We start from the raw sequence: 20,329 nt of genomic DNA, 5'->3' as shown, positions 1-20,329 counted from the left end.
TCCCTGTCTTCTTTTTCTCCAATGTCTCTCTGTCCTTCTGCCCTGTGCCCCATTTATCAATTCATGATTTTAGAACCTGAGTCATTGTAGTTCAGTTTAGGAAATACATCATGGGAAATCTCTCATTAGTCATAGACTCAAAAGAAAGAATCTCTCTCTGCACTAGTTATCAGTTGCAAATAGCTTTTTAGTATATATACTACCTGGATAGCCCTTCCCCCATCACATCTGGAAGTTTTAGTGACCTGATTTTATTCAGGTCTGTGTCATGTGAAGAAGATTGTACTTCAAGTCTTTCCTTTTAAACCTCCTGTTCTTAGAAGTTTTCTACCTTTTATTGAACAGTGTTATATAAACCATAGAAAGAAGGTGTCAGATTAAGGGCTGAGTACTCGGATTCTTATTTTATGCTCTTTTATAATTAACACATCTCTGGATAGATTTCTAGCCTGCAAAAAGTAGCCTATTGTACCAATATTTATAAAAGCCCAAGTTTACGGGGATACACATAAACATTAACTCATCATTTGGGCAATATGACCATTATAAAAATAACATTGGTAATTTATTTTGAGGTCTCTGACCTATCCATCCATGAATATTTAACTAAAGACAGATTTCCAGTATGCAATTCCATGCTGTAGACTTTAAAACTAATCAGAAAGTAGTTAGGTACTTTGTAATAGTCATACTTATATTGCTTCAGTGAAGATCCAGGATGGTGGCTTGATCTGGTCAGAGATAAAGCACAGAGGTTCCAGAAGCAGAGTACGGCTGAGATCTTACCTTCAGTAAGATCCACAGATGAGGGAGGAGTTCCTTAATCCTTGGCGGTAGAAGCTATGGACCTGAGTGGAAGCACATGTTATTTTGGACTAAGACCCACAGAGAACAGGAGTTAAAAACCCCAGTACAACTGAGTGAGCAAGATTATACCTTATATTCCATGAGATTAATCTGAATCAACTAGGAAAGGTGATATATAGGCAGAATAGTAGATATATAGATAGAAAATTAACATGAAAACTACCCAACCAAATTAAGCTAACCAGGAAACAAGTGCAGTGAGTCTTATTATCTTTACTGCCACCGATATTTTGTATCAAGCACCTATGAACAATCTCCCAAGATCACAAGTTAATTTTGTTTGGAATAACAAGAACATAGTGTTATACCATAACAGCGGTTTGTAAGATAGTGTTATGAACCTACATGTAGCATCTCTACAGGTCTTAATGTACTCCTGGATATAAATTGTATTTTTGATGCTATTAAGGCACTTTTCCAGGTACTGTGTAGTCTTCTATTGTGACAAGCCAGTCATTTCTTTAACCTTGCAACACTTCTCATTGTGATCAACCAGCTAATGCTCAGAAAAGATTCATCGTGTGGTTGCCAAACATCACAGCCCTTGCGTGCGGGACAGGAGAAACATGCCCTTTACAGATGGCATGATTCATGAGGTCCAGAGGTTTATTGACCTCCTCCCTACAAGCCAGCCACATGCAGTGACCTGTGACAGTAAGGCTTTTACTTAGTCATCCATTGTTCAGAAATTCAGAAACCTAGAGCATAGGCAATTTGCTTTCTTATGTTAGGTACATCACAGAAATGCCAAAGATTCCATCTTCAAATAAGAACTTTATTTACATTTTACTCACTCACCATTAAAATGGAGATTTCTTCATGATTTAAGTTCATTTCTTTGCTCTTACTCACCTTCAGGTGAAACAATAAGTATTGTCTCTACTTTCAGTAAATATTTAAAGGGTGCTGACAGCATCCAGCATGGGTTTATGCCGTGCTGCATCCAGTACTCTCTTACCCCCGGTGGTTTCTCCCACATTAGCTCAAGCACCAGCAGGCCAGATAGAACTAATATGTTATACATTCATCTCAATGGCAGCCGCCATCTTGGCTCTGGTCTCAGAGACCCGGCTCCCTGGAGTATTTTTGAGTATTTTACATTGATATTTTTAAGAAAAATTGGTCTGAAATTCTTTCTTTGGTATTCGTGTATTTTATGTATTAATGTAATTCTAACTTTGTAGAGCAAAATCCCTCGTGTTTCTCCTATGTTTTCATTTTATAGAATAGTTTGAGTAATATAGGTTTTAGGTTTTTTGGATGTTCTTAAAGAATTCTACACTAAAGCCTTGTTTTCTTCAGTTGTGAGATTGTCAATGACTGTTTCTATAGTCTTGCCATTCATTGTATTCTTTAGATCATTTATCTCTACTCTATTTAAATTTGGTACCTGGTATCTGTCTAGGAAATTATTCATTTTATTTAGATATTCCGGGTTTGTTGAGTATGGGTTTTTGCAGTAGGATCTGATAAATGTTTGCATTTTCCCAGTGTCTGTTGTTATATCTCCCTTACCCTTTTCGGATTTCTTATTTTGGATACTATCAAAGTACTATTTAGTTAGTTTGGCTAAGGCTTTATCTACCTTGTTGATTTTCTCAAAGACCCAGCTCCTAGTTTTTTTAAATTTTTTGAATTCTTCTCTTTATTACTAATTGGTTGACTCTGCCTCTGAGTTTTATTCTTTACTGCTATCTATTCCTCTTGGGTGTGTTTTATTCTTTCTGTTTCAGATAGATGTAAATTTGCTAGTGTATGATCTCTCCAAATTCCTTTTTAATTATTATTTTTATTTTTTATTTCTACACTCCAGTATGTATTCTTCCCCAGACTATTCAACATTCTATACCTCCTTACCACCCCTGTCTCCACGAGGAAGTCCCTACCTCAGACTTCTGAACTTTCTGGGGCCTCCAGTCTTTGAGGGTTAGTTACATCTTCTCTGGCTTAATCCAAACCTAGTTCTCTGCTGTATATATGTTGGGGACCTTATATCAGCTGTAATATGCTCCCTTGTTGGTGATCCAGTGTGTGAGAGATTTCATAGGCCCATGTTAATTGAGATTGCTAGTCCTTTTACAAGGTTGCCCTCCTCCTCAGCTTCTTCCAGCCTTTATCTAAATCATCCATTGGGGTCAGCAGCTTCTGTTGATAGGTTGGATGCAAATATCTGCATCTGATTCTTTCAGTGGCTTGTTGGGTCTTTTAGAGAGCAGTCATGATAGTTCCATTTTTGTGAGCGCTCCATAACCTCAGTAATTGTGTCAGGCCTTGGGGCCTTCCCTTGAGCTGGATCACTCTTGAGGCCTGTTGCTGGACCTTCTTTTTCTCTGGCTCTTCTCCATATTCACCTCTCCAGTTCTTTAAGACAGGAACAATTATGAATCAGAGTTTTTTTGACTGTGGGATAGCAATCCCATCCCTCACTTGATACCCTGTTTTTCTGCTGGAGGTGGGGGTCTACAATTTTCTTTTTCCCACTATAGGACATTTCATCTAGTGTTCCCCAGTTTGAGCCCTGAGGGTCTCTCACTTCAGAGGTCTCTGGCACATTTTAGAGGGTCATCTGAACCTCCTATTTCACAAGGTTGCCTGCTTCCTTTATTTTTGCTGGTTCTCAGTGCTTCAGTCCTTTCCCCTCCCCCAAATACAAGAACATGTTTCCCTGCATTCCCCCTGTCCCTTTTCTCTCCCAGGTCACTTCCTCTTTTCTCCATGATTGTTTGTTCCTTCTCCTTCCTAAGTGGGTCTGAAGCATCTTCACTTGGACCCTTCTGCTTATTGATGTCTTTTAGTTCTGTGGACTATATCTTGGGCATTCTGAAACACTAACAAGCTTTACCACATAATACAAATCTCCTGTAATTTTTAATACAGTTTTTAGTCAACAAGTAATGTTTAGTACAGCAGTGTAGATGTGGCTTTTATCTGAGAGAGTTCTTTTTGATGCTCAATATTTCTCTATGATCAACCTGTCTATTTCACAGGAGAGTGATTTTTGTATAATAAACTTCTGACTTAGAGGACAGTCTTTATTCCAGAATATTTAGAAGAGAGAAATGTATGCAGTATGCTCTAGGTGGATAACTTCCTACACCTAGGTGGAGCTTCATATTTCTATATCTGCATTGGTCTATCTATTTGTCTTTCATAAACTGGCAAAAACTTTTTAAAGGCTTCCAGATATTCATTTACCTAACACTCAACTTTCTATCAATTTTTCCCTTAGAAATATTAGATCAGCACATCATGGGATATTTCATTTGAGTAACCCAAGCATACTTGTTTTTGTCTGCTCTGCTCATTTCTTGCACTCTTTTGATAGCCTTTACACTTTAGAAACACAATTTAAATGCTAGTTTTATTTACTAGTATCAGCGAAGGCTATCTGTAAAGATCTCACCTACCATAAACATAGCTAACTACTGAAGACATATAATAGTTTAAATGTACTTACCAGGTAAAAAATTCTTTTCTAGTACTTTTGTGAACACAGTACTATCTGACTTAGTACACTGGGAACCAAAAATGGCTTTCTCATACCAATTTTCTCCTGCAATACTAATGTTTCCTAGAAATTTGTTTTTTCTTTTTTCCCTCTCTTACAACTTTATTTTCAAAAACAGAGATACATATGCAGATTTTGAAAGGTATTTTGTCATAACACTACATGAATATTTTTTGCTAACACTGAATTCTTTCAGATGTTTGATAGCATGCATTGAAATTCCACTAGTTACCATAAATATGAAGTACAGGTAGTACAGAACATAAAATGGAAGCAGTCAGTTTTCTTGGTGAGTATAAACTAAGCATAATAATCTTTGAATACCCAAATTGTCATAAGGCGATATTCTTAGCTCTTGGATTACTATTGACTTAAGGTCCAGATGTACCACAATCTGAGAGGGTACAATACATTTATATTTTTCTTATGAAGGACTGAGGCTTTCATTTTTTAGTTTTTGTTTATCTTCAACTTCATATTGCCTGTGAGTTGTTTCTGGGGTGTTCAGAGCTTTCTGGGGTTAGTATCCAATTATCAGTGACTGCATATTATATCTATTCTTTTGTGACTGGGTTACCTCACACAGGATGATATTCCATAGATGAATTCATTTTTTAGGAATTTCATAACGTCCTTGTTTCTAATAGCAGAGTAATACTCCATTTTGTAAATATACCAAAATTTTTGTATCCATTCATCTACAGAAGGACATCTGGATTCTTTCCAGCTTCTGGCTATTATAAATAGGGCTGTTATAAACATTGAGGTACATGTGCCCTTATTCTATGTTGGAGCACCTCTGGGGTATATGACCAGAAGTGGAATAACTCAGTCTTCAGGTAGGACTATGCCCAATATCCTGAGGAACAGCCAGAATGATTTCCAGAGTCTTTGTACCAGTTTACAACCCCAGCAACAGTGGAGGAGTGTTCCTCTTTCTCCCTATCCTCTCCAGCATTTACTTAGATGCTTTTCAACCATTCGATATTCCTCAACTGAGAATTTTTTGTTTAGTTTACTTCTGTACCCCATTTTTAATAGGAATGTTTGATTCTCTGGCATCTAATTTCTTGAGTTCTTTGTATACATTAGATATTATACCTCTATCAGATGTGAGGTTGGTAAAGATCTTTTCCCAATCTGTTGAATTTCATGTTGTTTTTCTGACAGTGTACCTAACATTATAGAAAATTTGCAATCTCATTAAGTCCCATTCGTCAATCTTTGACCTTAGAGCCCAAGCCTTTGTTGTTCTCTTCAGGAAAATTTCCCCTGTGCCTATGTGTTCTAAGGTTTTCCCTACTTCCTCTTCTAATAGTTTCAGTGTATCTTGTTTAATATGGAGCTCTTTAATCCACTTCCACTTGAGCTTTGTACACGGAGATAATAAAGGGTCTTTTTTCATTCTTCTGCATGCTAAGTGCCAGTTGAAACAACACCATTTGTTGAAGAGGCTGTTCTTTTTCCGTTGAATGTTTATAGTTCCTTTGTCAAAAATCAAGTGACCATATGTGTCAGGGTTCATTACTGGACCTTCTATTCTGTTCCCTTGATCAATGTGACTATCTCTGTTTCAACACAATGCAATTTTTAACACAATTGCCTTGTAATATAGCTTGAGGTCAGTGATGGTGTTTCCCATAGATGTTTTCTTGTTGAGGATGGTTTTGAATATTATAGTGTTTTTGTTATTCCAGATGATTTTGCACATTGCTCTTTCCAACTCTCTTCAGAATTGGGTTGGAATTTTGATGGGGATTGCATTGAATCTGTAGATTGCTTTGGTTATATAGCCATTTTAGAATGTTTATCCTTTCAATCCATGTGCATAGTAGATTTTTCCATATTCTGAGCTCTTTCTCAATTTCCTTCTTCAGAGATTTGAAGTTCTTGTCATACAGGTACTTCACTTGCTTAATTAGAGTCACACCAAGGTATTTCATATTTTTGTGACTATTATGAAGGGTATCTTTTCCATAATTTCTTTCTCTGCATGTTTTCCTTTTAGTAGAGGAAGGCTACGGACTTGTTGGAGTTAATTTTCTATCCAGCCACTTTCCTGAAAGTGTTTATGAGCCGTAAAATTTCTCTCGTAGAATTTTTGGGGTCACTTACATACACTATCATGTCATCTGCAAACAGTCATGTTTTTACTTCTTCATTTATGATTTGTATTCCTTTAATTTCCTTTTCCCGTCTGTTCTGGCCAGGACATCCAGTACCATGTAGAATATGTATGGGGAGAATGAGCATGCTTCTCTAGTCTCTGATTTTAGTGGGATTGCTTCAAGTTTCTCACAGTTAATTTTGATGTTGGGTATTGGTTTGCTCTATATTGCTTTTATTATGTTTATGCATGGGTCTTGGATTCCTGTTCTTTCCAAAACTTCACATAAAGGGGTGTTGAATTTTTTCAAATGCTTTCTCAGCATCTAGTGAGATGACAATGCTGTTTTTTCTTTGAGTTTGTTTTTATCATGGATTATGTTTATGGATTTCTGTATATTAAATCATACCTGCATCCCAAAGATGAAGCCTACTTGACCATGGTGAATGATCTTTTTTATGTGTTCTTTTATTCAGTTTGAAAGATTTAGTTGAGTATTTTTGCATCAATGTTCAAAAGAGAGATTGGTCAGAAGTTCTCTTTCCTTGTAGTGTCTTTGTGTGGTTTTGGAATGTGGCCTCGAAAAATGAGTTAGTTAGTATTCCATCTGACTCTATTTTGTGGAATAGTTTGGAGAGTATTGGCATTAAGTTGTCAACAAATGCCTCATAGGATTCTGCACTGAACCCATCTGGTCCTAGTCTTTTTTGGTTGGGAGGATTTCGATGACTGCTTTCATTTCTTTGGGTGTTATTGAATGATTAAGAAGGTTTACCTGGTCCTGGTTTAACTTTAGTATCTGGTATCTGTCTAGGAATTCATCCATTTCCTCCAGATTTTCCAGTTTGGTTAAGTATAAGCTTTTGTTGTAGGATTTGATGGATTTCTTGAATTTCCTCAGTTTCAGATGTTATGTCTCCACTTTCCTTTCTGATTTTGTTTATTTGGATACTCTCTTTTTGCCCTTTAGTTAGTCTGCCTAATGTTTTATTAATCCTGCTAATTTTTTCAAAGAACCAGCTCTTGGTTTTGTTGATTCTTTGAATGGTTCTTTTTGTTTATATTTGGTCGATTTCTGCTCTGAGTTTGATTATTTCTTGCTGTCTACTCCTCTTGGATGTATCTGCTTCCTTTTGCTCTAGAGCTTTCAACTGTGCTTTCAAGCTGTTAGTGCATGCTCTCTCCAGTTTCTTTTTGGCTGCACTCAGCATTATGAGAGTTCCTCTTAGTAATACTTGCATTGCATCACATAGGTTTGGGTATGTTGTTTTTTCATTTTCATTAAATTCTAAAATATCCTTAATTTCTTTCTCTATTTCTTTTTTGACCATGCTATTGCTTAGTAGAGCATTGTTCAGTTTTCATGTGTATATGTGTTCTTTGTTGTTTTTGTTGTTATTAAAGGCCAGCCTTAGACCATGGTGATCTGATAGGATGAATGGGAGTATTTCAATCTTCTTATATCTATTGAAACTTGTTTTGTGACCGAATATATCGTCAATTTTGGAGTAGGTGCTGAGAAGAAGGTCTATTCTTTTGTTTAGGATGAAATGTTCTGTAAATGTCTTAATACCAATTGTTATAGAACCTCAGTTAGTTTCACTGTGTCCTTGTTCAGTTTCTGCTTCCATGATATGTCCATTGATGAGTGTGGGGTGTTGAAGTCTTCCACTATTACAGTTAGTGGTACAATGTATTTTTTGAGCTTTAGTAGGGTTTCTTTTATTGATATGGGTGCTCTTGTATTTGGAGTATATATGTTAGTGATTGAGAGTTTCTCCTGCCAAATTTTTCCTGTAAAGAGTAAAAAGTGTTCGTCCTTACCTTTTTTGATATGTTTTGGTTGAAAATCTACTTCATTTGATATTAGAATGGGTACTGAAGCTTGTTTCTTGGGGCCGTTTGCTTTGATGTTTTTTTCCCAGCATTTTACTCAGAGATAGTGTCTGTCTTTGTCTCTGAGATCAATTTTCTCTATGCAGCAAAATTTTGGATTCTGTTTATGTATCCAGTCTGGTAGCCTATGTCTCTAATTGGGGAATTGAGTCCATTTATATTAACAGATATTAAGGAATAGTGGTTGTTGTTTCCTGGTATTTTTGCTTTTAGAGGTAGAATTATGTCCATTTGTCCTTTTTTGGTTTTTTTGTTTAGGTATTTTCTTGATTTTTTTTTTTTAGGATGTAATTTCCCTCCTTGTGTTGTGTTTTCTATCTATTATTTTTTGTAGGACTGGATTTGTAGCCAGATATTGAATAAATTTAATTTTTTCCTGGAATATATTGGTCTCTCCATCTATGATGATTAAGAGTTTTGCTGATTATGGCAGTCTGGGCTGACATTTGTGTTCTTTTAGGTTCTGTATGATGTATTTCCATTATCTTCTAGCTTTCATAGTCTCTGTTGAGAAATGGGGTGTAATTCTGATTGGTCTCCCTTTATATGTTACATGACCTTTTTCCCTTACAGTTTTTAGTATTCCCCTTTGGAGGAATACTTTGCGTTTTGACATTTATTTTCGGAAAATTTCTTTTCTGGTCCACTCTATTTGGAGTTCTGCAGGCTTCTTTTATGCTCATGGTTATCACATTCTTAAGGGTAGGGAAGTTTTCTTCTATGATTTTGTTGAACATATTTACTTTATCTCTTAGTTGATATTCTTTACCCTCTTTATTCCTAATATCCTTATGTTTGGTCTTCTCATTGTGTCCTGGATATTTTGGACATTTTGGGTTAACTGATTTTTGGTTTTTGCATCTTCTCTAAACTTCTTGTCCATGTTTTCAATGTTGTCTTTTGCCCCTGACATTCTCTTTTCAATCTCTTGTAGTCAGTTGGAGATGCTTTCATCTCTGACTCCTGATTTCTTTTTTAGGTTTTCCATCTCCAGAGTTGTCTCTTTTTGTATTTTCTTTATTGTTTCTATATCCATTTTCAATTCCTTCATTACTTTAGTCATGTTTTCCTGTAATTCTTTGAGCTCTGAGTAAATTGTGTACTTCATCTTTAAAGGCTTCTATTTTTTTATAGTTGTGTTTTTGTACTTGTTTAAGTGAGTTATTCATGCTCTTCTCAAAGATTTCCATCATCATCTTGAGGTATGATTTCAGGTCCAAGGGCCCATGCGTTCAGGAAGAGAACCACTTCTGAGTGTTTGGCTTTTAATGGGCAAGCAGTGAGTTTTGGTAATAGTGACTAAGCTCTGTCTTTGTGGGGTCATGTATGGGAGCTCTTGTGAGGCTGTTCTGGTAGCTCAGGCCTGAGACCACAGGTCCTGTGTACTACTTGCAGGGACATTGCTCTTTCTCTAAGCCAAAATGAACCCTTTTCCAGATAGCATAGTACTTTCAGCTCTCTGCAAACTCCCGGTGTGTTCTCCCTGGGCCTATGTGCCAGGCTCCCCTCTGAATCAGGTGTATGAGGGTCTGTAGAGTTGAATTTCAAGCACTGCCTTTTCAGGGCAGACCCCGGCTCCCACTGACATGGTACTGTGCCTTATTATGATTTTGTGTGTGTCTATTCTGTGAGCCTGAGTTTTCCGGGTGGATCCCAAATCGCAATTCTAGAGTTCTGTCCCCACCGTGGGCTGCAGGGGTGCATTTTCTGTGTGCTCTGCCTAGCCCTCCATGATCTTTGGTTACTCACAGTGCAGTCTCACCAGGACTGTGTCCCTAGGCCTCTGCTGTTCCAGGTGTCCAGAAATTTTGTTCCTGTAACTATAATATACACTATGACTATGTGCTCACTTCGGCAGCACATATACACTATGACTATCATCTTTGAGAAGGAAAATGTTTATTTCAGCTTATACTTTCAGGTAACAGTCCATTATTGAGGTAAGTGAAGACAAGAACATGGAGGGAAAAATTGAAGCAGAGATGATGGAGAAATTCTGCTTATTAAATTGCTCACTGGTTTATGCTTAACTATATTCTTTTACATCTAGCCTAGGCTAGTACTGCATGTAATGGGCTAGATACTCTCATGTCAATCAGTAATCAATACAATTTATCAAAAGAAAAACCACTGCCAATCTAATCTGGACAATTCCTCAAATGAGTTTCCCTCTTTCCAAGTTACTCAAATTTGTGTCATTTTAAAAATAAAAGTAACAAACAACAAAAATATTCTTGGTGGATACATCTGGTTTTAAACATGTATGGCTAATGGTTTATTTTTAGTAGTCAAGAACTGATTTTCTTTCTACTACTGCAGCACATGTAGCCTTTGTCTGAAGGAACAGTTAAAATTTATATTGCTCTTTTTGTTTCTTTTCACTGGCACACAGACTGATTCCATTTGCTATTTCCATAGAACATAAACTCGGGACATAGAATATGATAGGCTCTGCCATATTCTTAAAGGTCTTTCTAGTTGAAACAATTAGGTAATATTTCCTACGCACCTATCTATAGTATTAGGGTTTTATTAAGTCCCCAATATGCTAAATAATAAATTTACCTTCTCTCATATTAAAGATCATTCCTGAGGATAGCAATCAATTGCCATTACCCAATTCACAACTGAGTCACCACCTGATTTTGCCTGTACTCTCGAAAATTTTTGAGTCCCATTACAGTCTCTTCAACAAACGTGCAATTTGTTCACAATTTCCCTTAAACTACCATAAATAAAAAGCTATCACACCTATGTAATCCTTCCACTTTCAACTTGTCTTTACAAATAGAATTTTCACACATCACATAAGATCTGTATATCTTTCTCTGTTGTAATTCTCCTTGATGGAGACAAGTTCTTTCAGCAGGTAGATCTCCTTATGGGTGTGGCTTATTACCTACAACAAAAGCCTCATAACTAGCAATACAACCTACTCACAACTGAATGCTATATATTCTAACTTCAAAAATTGCAATATTCTCTCTGGTCAATCAGCTTTTTGGAGGGTATATTTATACTTGCAAACTAGATCCTGTACTTCAAGCCAAGCCACTGCATAAAGAGGAGAAAGCTATACTTGGAGTATCCCAAATGACACTATTTTTCTGTCTTAGATGTGATTTCATGTTGCATTAACCACCTGAGGGAATCTGCAATGACTGCTATAGCAAAGAGGCATCACATGATGTAAGGTAGCCATATTGGGATTGCTCTCATGGTATATTTACCTTTCAATGGTTTGACCATGGCTGCAAGATTTTTTGGAGGGTATTGGAACTACTCCCATAAACAACTCATTTCATAACCAACTGTTTTGTCTGACTTTTCTTTGATAGATATAAATAGCATCCTAAACAACCGAAATAACACACACATAAAAAAACAAGAAAACAATTCTCCCTAAGTCTAATTTCATAAGCCATTGAGTTCATTCAGGTTATTTTTCCTGAGTATGAATGAGGAGTATGCATGACTAAAAGCAGCAGCAACACACACACACACACACACTCACACACACACACACACACACACACACACACACACACAATCTCTCTTTCCCCTCCCACACACCAGAAAATCAAAATCAAAATCAATCAATAAATCAAACAAACAAACATATAAGCAAACACACACAGCCTTGTGTTTACTCTCCAAAGGTCCATTCCTAGAATTTCCTAGATAAATTTTAAGGTAGATTGGCCCATTGAAAAACCTCATCTCAACAATTGCTCCAAACCATTTAATAACTTAGAAAGACTTTGTAAGTCCTGTAGGTTTGTGAACCTTTCTATGTTGTATTTTTATTTGTTTTCAGAATCTGATATATTTTATTTCTTTCCTAAATCTTACCACAGAAGAGAGAGTGTTTAGAGAAAAGACCTAGCTATTAAGCACATGAAATTGAAGTCATATTTATGATGTAAATGAAGGTGAAAAACATTGTGTCAAGTGAAAATATGTGGACTCAGGACAGCAGCTCTATTTTTATACATTCATGTGGAGTATATATTTTGAAAGATTTTTTATACAAATTGAGAGCAAAATAATATTTACCAGGATTTTGGAAGAATAGAAATGAAGAAGAACATGAATAATGGTTATTAATGGGTAATAATAATAAGCACCAAACAGTAGTAAAGCGTTTTTACCACGTGCACATATGTTAACGTGCACACACACAAATGCAAAAAATCGCCACCATGTTAGCAATTTTATTGTGGTTGTTGTATCAACATGCATGTCAGTAGGTGGTAGGGAGAAGAGTGACCATGCTTATGCTCAGTGTTCTGATCTATGAACATCTAAATGCTTAGTAGCCCAATATCCTCTGAATAAAGCAAGCCTGAGATGACCACCTTTCTAGTGTCAGGGATCCCAGAAATGGGACTAGTATGAAACAACCACCATTCCAACATCTTGCAGGCCTGGATGGGCTCCCAGGATGTGGAGCAAGATGGGAGTAAGCCCATGGCCTCTAATCCTTACATGGGCCCATCCAGGCAGACCAGGTGAAAAGTATACCTGTAATGACCACCAGACCTGTACAGTACCTGGCCTATACAGCAAAGTAGACTGAAATGATCATTAATCTGGTGCCGAGCAGGCCAGGTGAGTGGGCAGACCATTCTTGAGATGACCCCCGTCCAGCACCATAATATATAAGTTGAGGCATAACACTCCTGTGACCACTCCTGAGATGACCACAGTGAGTGGTGGAGAAATGGATGAGAAAGATAAACAGAAAACTATGGGTACAATGAAGAGAGAAAGAACTGTAGACTTGAGTTTAGTGAGTAAGAGCCTGATGTGAGTAGCCAGTGATGCCACCTAGAGCCATGGTGGAATCTTGGCCTGTGCTGAAACTGGAGGCCATGTCTGGATCTGCTGGGGTGCGTGCTAGATCCAAAACTATAGGATATCAATGACACAGCATGAACAATGTAATTAAGATGAGTTTCAGTGAGGTTCCAGTATGGATAAAGTAGCAAAAACAGAGGCCTCATACTAAAGAGTCATTGCAATGAACATTTACAGGCAAAGAATTGTGGACAAAAAGGTATACTGTAGGAAACACTATGACACACTACAACTTCCCCAGCAAGAATTTTTTTTCTCTGTGGTGGGGAGAGGTTACAAAGGTAGAGGATAGTTGCAAGGGGAGGGTAACATAAGTGGGACAGGGGTACATGATTTCAAATTTACAGAGAACCAATAAACAAACAAAAAAGTAAAAATGTTATTAGAAAATTTCAGCATGGAGTACTAATAATGAACATGTGCTCAATATTTCCCAAAATATAGTGGGTTTTTGAATGTTTTCAGTATAAAAAATGTTGAATATTTAAGAAGATATGATTAAAATATATAAATTTCTTATATCAGATATCATGGGTAGCTCGAATGTTTATAATTTGCATGTTTTATAACCATTTAAAATAAATGTAATTTGAATACTTACATAATATTCCACATGTCTATTGACTTTAGGCTTTATTAGCACATTGCTTAGTGGAAAACAAAACAGAATTTGTGTGACATATATGTATTTCAAGCTTACTTTTGTAAAAAAACAAAAAACAAAATAAAAGACTCATAGTATGCTACATAAATAGTGATATATTCAGTAAAACTGATCAGATTCTCACTCATGAAAGCATAGATAAATGCATGCATCAGAGTTCCCAAAAAAAGAGACTGCTTTTGGGAGATGAAATTATAAAGATAATCAGAATATAATTTCTCATTTAATAAACTTCATGGTTCATATTGCATATTTAATTGCATGTGTTTTTTTATTTATTTTGAACAACTTTATTTTAGAAAACAAAGATAAATGTACAAATTTTAAGCATTTTTGCATAAAAGTATATGAATACATTTTTGTCAGTGCTTGGCTTTTTTTTTTTAAGATTTGATAGTGTGCATTAAGGTCTTACTAGTTACAATGAGCATAAAGTTCATGTAAAATAGGATGTAAGCCGGAATTAGTCAAAATTTTCTTGGTGTGTAGGATTTTCTTTCGTGAACTTCACACAGTTTGTGAGTTGTTTCTGGGGTGTCCATAGATTTCTGTGGTTAGTATCCCATTATCAGTGACTGCATATTATATCTGTTCTTTTGTGACTTGGTTATCTCACTCAGAATGATATTTTCTAGATGCATCCATATTCTTAAGAATTTCTTTAAGTCATTGTTTCTGATAGCTATGTAGTACATCATTGTGTAAATTTACAAGAAATTTTGTATCCAATCATCTACTGAAAGACATCTGGGTTCTTTCCAGCTTCTGGCTATTATAAATTGAGTTGCTATGAACATTGTGGTGTGTGTATCTTTGTTGTATATTGGAGTGTCTCTGCAGTATATGCCCAGAAGTGGAATAGCTGGATCTTCAGGTAGTACTATGTCCAATGTTCTGAGGAATCACCAGACTGATTTCCAGAGTGGTTGTATCAGTTTACAACTCCACCAGCAGTGGAGACGTTTTCCTCTTTCTCCCCATCCTTGTCAGCATCTGCTGTCATCTGAGTTTTGGATCTTAGCCAATCTGACTGGTGTGAGGTGGAATCTCAGGGTTGTTTTGATTTGCATTTCCCTGATGGCTAAAGATGTTGAGCACTTTCTTAGATGTTTCTCAGCCATTCGATATTCCTCAATTAAGCACATTTTTTAAAGCGCTGTAACCCATTTTTAATAGCGTTGTTTGATTCTCTGCTGTCCAGCTTTTTGAGTTCTTTGTATACCTTGGATATTAGGCCTCTATCTAATGTGGGGTTGGTAAAGCTCTTTTCCCATCTGTTGGCTGCCATTTTGGTCTCTTGACAGTGTCCTTAGCCTTACAGAAACTTTGCAATCTCATTAAGTCCCATTTGTAAATCTTTGACCTTAGAGCATGAGTCATTTTTGTTTTGTTCAGGAAATTTTCTCTTATGCCTATGTGTTCTAAGGTTTTCCCTACTTTCTCTTTTAATAGTTTCAGTGTATCTGGTTTAATGTTGATATCTCAGATCCACTTACACTTGAGCTTTGTACAAGGAGATAAGAAAGGGTCTATTTTCATTCTTCTGCATGCTGAGTGCCAGTTGGACCAACACCATTTGTTGAAGAGGCTGTTTTTTTTTCCATTGGATGTTTACAGCTCCTTTGTCAAAAATCAAGTGACCATATACCTGAGGTCTCATTTCTGGATCTTCTATTCTATTCCGTTGATCTACGTGCCTATTTCTGTACCAGTACCATTCAGCTTTCAGCACAATTGCCTTGTAATATAACTTGATGCCAGGGATAGTGATTCTAACAGATGTTTTCTTGTTTTTGAGGATGGATTTCGCTATTGTAGGTCTTTTGATATTCCATATGAAATTGTACATTGATCTTTCCAACTCAATGAAGAATTGGTTGGAATTCTGATGAGGATTGCATTGAATCTATAGATTGCTTTTGGTATAATGGCCATTTTAAAAATTTTGATCCTTCCAATCCATGAGCATGGGAGGTCTTTTAATTTTCTGAGATCTTCCTCGATTTCCTTCTTTAGAGGTTTGAAGTTTTTGTCATACATGTCCTTCACTTGCTTAGTTAGAGTCACACAAAGGCATTTCATAGTTTTTGTGACTATTGTGAAGGGTATCTTTTCACTAATTTCTTTCTCTACAAGTTTGTCCTTTGAGTATAGGAAGGCTACTCATTTGTTTTAGTTAATTTTATATCCAGCTTCTTTGCTGGACTTCTTTATCAGCTGTAGGAGTTCTCTGGTGGAAGTTTGGTTTCTCTTAAGTACATTATCATGTCATCTTTAATAGTGATGTTTTTACTTATTCCTTTCCAAGTTGTATCCCTTTTATTTCCTCCTGCGGTCTAATTGCTCTGGCCATGACTCCCATTACTATGTTGAATAGGTAGGGGGAGAGTGGGCAGCCTTGTCTAGTCCCTGATTTTAGTGGAATTGCTTCAAGTTTCCCACCGTTAAGTTTGATGTTGGTTGTTCGTTTGCTGTATATTTCTTTTATTATGTTTATGTATGGGCCTTGGATTCCTGTTCTTTCCCAGACTTTTAACATGAAGTCGTGTTGGATTTTGTCAAATGCTTTCTCAGCATCTAGTGAGATAACCATGTGTTTTTTTTTCTTTGAGTTTGTTTATATGGTGGATTACATTGATGGATTTCCTTATATTAAACCATCCATGCATCCTAGGGATGAAGCCTACTTGATCATGGTGAATGATTGTTTTGATATGTTCTTTGATTCAGTTTGCAAGGATTTTGTTGAGTATTTTTGCATCAATGTTCATAAGTGAGATTGTTCTGAAGTTCTCTATCCTCGTAGGTTCTTTGTGTGGTTTAGAAAGGAGGGTTATTGTCCCCTCAAAAAATGAGTTAGGTAGTGTTCTCCTGGATTCTATTTTGTGGAATAGTTTGGAGAGTACTGGTATTATGTTGTCAATAAATGTCTGATAAAACTCTGCAGTGAAACCATCTGGACCTGGGCTTTTTTTTTTTTTTTTTTTTTTTTTGGTTGGGAGGCTTTTGATGACTGTTTCCATTTCTTTCGGTGTTATGGGATTATTTAGCTGGTTTACCTGTTCCTTGTTTAACTTTGGTGTCTTGTATCTCTTAGGAATTCATCCATTTCCTCTAGATTTTCCAGCTTTTGTGAGTATAGGCTTTTGTAGTAGGATCTGATGATTTCTTGAATTTCCTTATTTTCCGTCATTATTTCTCCACTTTTCTTTCTGATTTTGTTAAATTGGTTACTCTTTCTTTGCCCTCTATTTAGTCTCGCTAAGGGTTTATCAATCTTGTTAATTTTCTCAAAGAATCAGCTATTGGTTTTGTTTATTCTTTCAATGGTTTTTTTTTGTTTCTATTTGGTCTATTTTTGCTTTAAGTTTGATTATTTCTTGCCGTCTACTCCTTTTGGGTGTATCTGCTTCCTTTTGTTCAAGAGCTTTCAACTGTGCTGTCAGGATGCTAGTGTATGCTCTCTCCATTTTTTTTTTTTTTTTTTTTGGAAGCACCCAGAGCTATGAATTTTCCTCTCAGTACTGCTTTTATTGAATCCCATAAATTTGGGTATGTGGTGTTTTCATTTTCACTGAATTATTGAAAATTCTGAATTTCTTTCTTTATTTTTTCTTTTACCTTACTCTACTTTAATAGAACATTGTTTAGTTTCCATGTTTATATGAGCTTTTTGTTGTCTTTGTTGTTATTAAAAACCAGCCTTAGACAATGGTGATCTGAAAGGATGCGTGGGAGTATTTCAATTTTATTGTATTGATTGAGGCTCTTTCTGTGTCCAATTATGTGGTCAATTTTCGAGAAGGTGCCATGAGGTGCCTAGAAGAAGTTGTGTTCTTTAGTTTTAGGATGATATGTTCTATAGATATCTATTATTCCAGTTGTTTCATAGTCTCTGTTAGTTTTACAGTGTCCTTGTGTTTTTCTGTTTCCATGATCTGTTCATTAGTGACAGTCTGGTATTAAAGTCTCCCACTATTATTGTGTGGGGTAAAATGTATTTTTTGAGCTTTAGTAGGGGTTCTTTTATGAATATGGGTGCTTTTGTATTTGGAGCATATATAATACAAATTGAGAGTTTCACCTGACAGATTTCCCCTGTAATGAGTATTAAGGTGTCCTTCCTTATTTTTTTTGATAACTTTTGATTGAAAATCAACTTTATTCGATATTAGAATGGCCACTCCAGCTTGCTTCTTGGGGCCATTTGCTTGGAAGTTATTTTCCTAACATTTTATTTTGAAATAGTGTCTGTTTTTTTCTCTGAGATGAGTTTCCTGTATGCAGCAAAATGCTGCGTTTTGTTTATGTATCCAGTCTGATAGCCTATATGTAAGGAAAAGATGATGGGGCACCAATGAAAGGAAAAGTCAGTGAAAGGAAAAGTCACAGGGCACCAATGTTGTAAAAAAATAATGATCCGAGTCACGGCATCAATGTTAGGGGAAGGATGAAGAGAGTGGGGGGCATATGGTCCATGGAGGTGTGGCAAGGCCTGAGGGCAAGGGAGATGCCTCTGAGGGGCCCATGTTGGGAATCCCTTCCCCCTGAGAGACTAGCCACACAACAGTATAGTACGGAATAGAGTTTATTCAGGTCATGGGAGAGTTAAGAGGGTGGTAGTGGCAGGGAGAGAGAGAGAGAGAGAGAGAGAGAGAGAGAGAGAGAGAGAGAGTAGAGGCCAGCCATGAGCACGTGGGACAGAGGGGGGAAGGGAAAGGGGAGAGCAAGGCTGCAAGAGCACAAGAGCAAGAGAGGCCAAGAGAGAGAGGAGGGGTCAAGCAGCTCCTTTTATAGTGTCAGGTCACTGGGGCGGAGCATACCTGGCCACTGCTGGGTAATTGAGGGTTGGGGTATACCTGGCTGTTGTTAGGTAACTGAGGGGTGGGGTTTACAGAATCCCAACACTATATCTTTTTATGAGGGAGTTGAGTCCATTTATGTTAATAGATATCAGGGAATAGTGCTTGCTCTTTCCTGCTATTGTTGCTTTGGTAGGTTGAATTGTGCCTGTGTGTCTTTCTTCTTTTGGTTTTCTTGCTTAGATGTTTTCTTCTTTTAATTATGAGGTGGTTTCCCTCATTGTATTGGGGTTTCCACCTATAATTTGTTGTAGCCCTGTGTTTGTGGTCATATATTGTGTAAATTTAGTTTTGTCTTGGAATATCTTTGTCTTGCCACCTATGGTGATTGATAGTTTTGCTGGTTATAGCAGCTTGGGCTGGCACTTGTGCTCTCTCACGGCCTGAATGATGTCTGTCTAGACTTTTCTAACTTTCATAGTCTCTGTTGAGTAATCAGGTGTGTTTCTGATTGGTCTGCCTTTATATGTTACTTGACCTTTTTCCCTTACTGCTTTAGTATTCTTTCTTTGCTTTGGGCACTTGATGTGTTGACTATTATGTGTTGGGAGGAATTTTGTTTCTGGTCCAACCTATTTGGAGTTCTGTAGGCTTATTTTATGCTAGTGGTCATCTCAGTTTTAAGGGTAGGAAAGTTTTCTTCTAGTATTTTGTTGAAGATATTTAGTGTACCTCTTAGTTGATATTCTTCGCCCTCTTCTATTCCTATTATCATTATGTTTGATTTTCTCATTGTGTCCTGGATCTCCTGCACATTTTGGGTTAGGAGTTTTTTTTGTTTTTGCATCTTTTCTGACAGTTTTGTTTATGATTTCAATGTTGTCTTCCGCCCCCGAGATTTTCACTTCCATCTATTGTAGTCTGTTGGAAATGCTTGCATCTGTGACTCATGATTTCATTTTTAGGTTTTCTACCTCTAGGGTTGTCTCTTTTAGTGTTTTCTTTATTATGTTGATTTTCGTTTTAAATTCCTTTTTCCATTTTTTCATCTCTTTGGTTTTGTTTTCTTCTAGCTTTTTGAGTGCTTTTTTTTTTTTTTTTTTTTTTTTTTTTTGTTTCTTCTTTAAAAGCCTCTAATTCTTTATGCTTTTCCTGCCGTTCTTGTTTAAGGATCTCTATCATCATCTTGAGGTAGGATTTTGTGTTTGAGTCTTTTTTTTTCTGGAGTGTTTGGCATCCTGCTGTTCGTTTTGATGTGAGAGCTTGTTTTCTAGTGTTGCCAGGTAGTCTTGGTTTCCGTGGGGTACATCCTTTCACTTTCCTCTTGTCATCTTGTTGTCAGTGATTGGTTCTTGCCTTTTACTTGTACCTGGCCTGTGTCTCTGGATCTCCGCAGTTCCTGGTGGCAGATGTTCTGAGTGCCCGTTGTGTACCTCAAAAGCTGTCGGCTGGGAACAGAGGGCCTGATGTCAATGGATTCCTGGATCCCTGGATCAAACTGGTTGGGCATGCGTACTCGTTACGAGTGCCCTGCTGATATCTCTCTGCCTTCAAGCTAGTTGGAATCTCTTCTTACCCGGTTCTTGCCAGTCCTGTGTTGTCTGGGTCTCCACCTTTCCTGGTGG

Source organism: Micromys minutus (assembly GCF_963924665.1).
Source record: "Micromys minutus genome assembly, chromosome: 2".
NCBI lineage: Eukaryota > Metazoa > Chordata > Mammalia > Rodentia > Muridae > Micromys > Micromys minutus.
Note: the sequence above shows the minus strand (reverse complement) of the source record.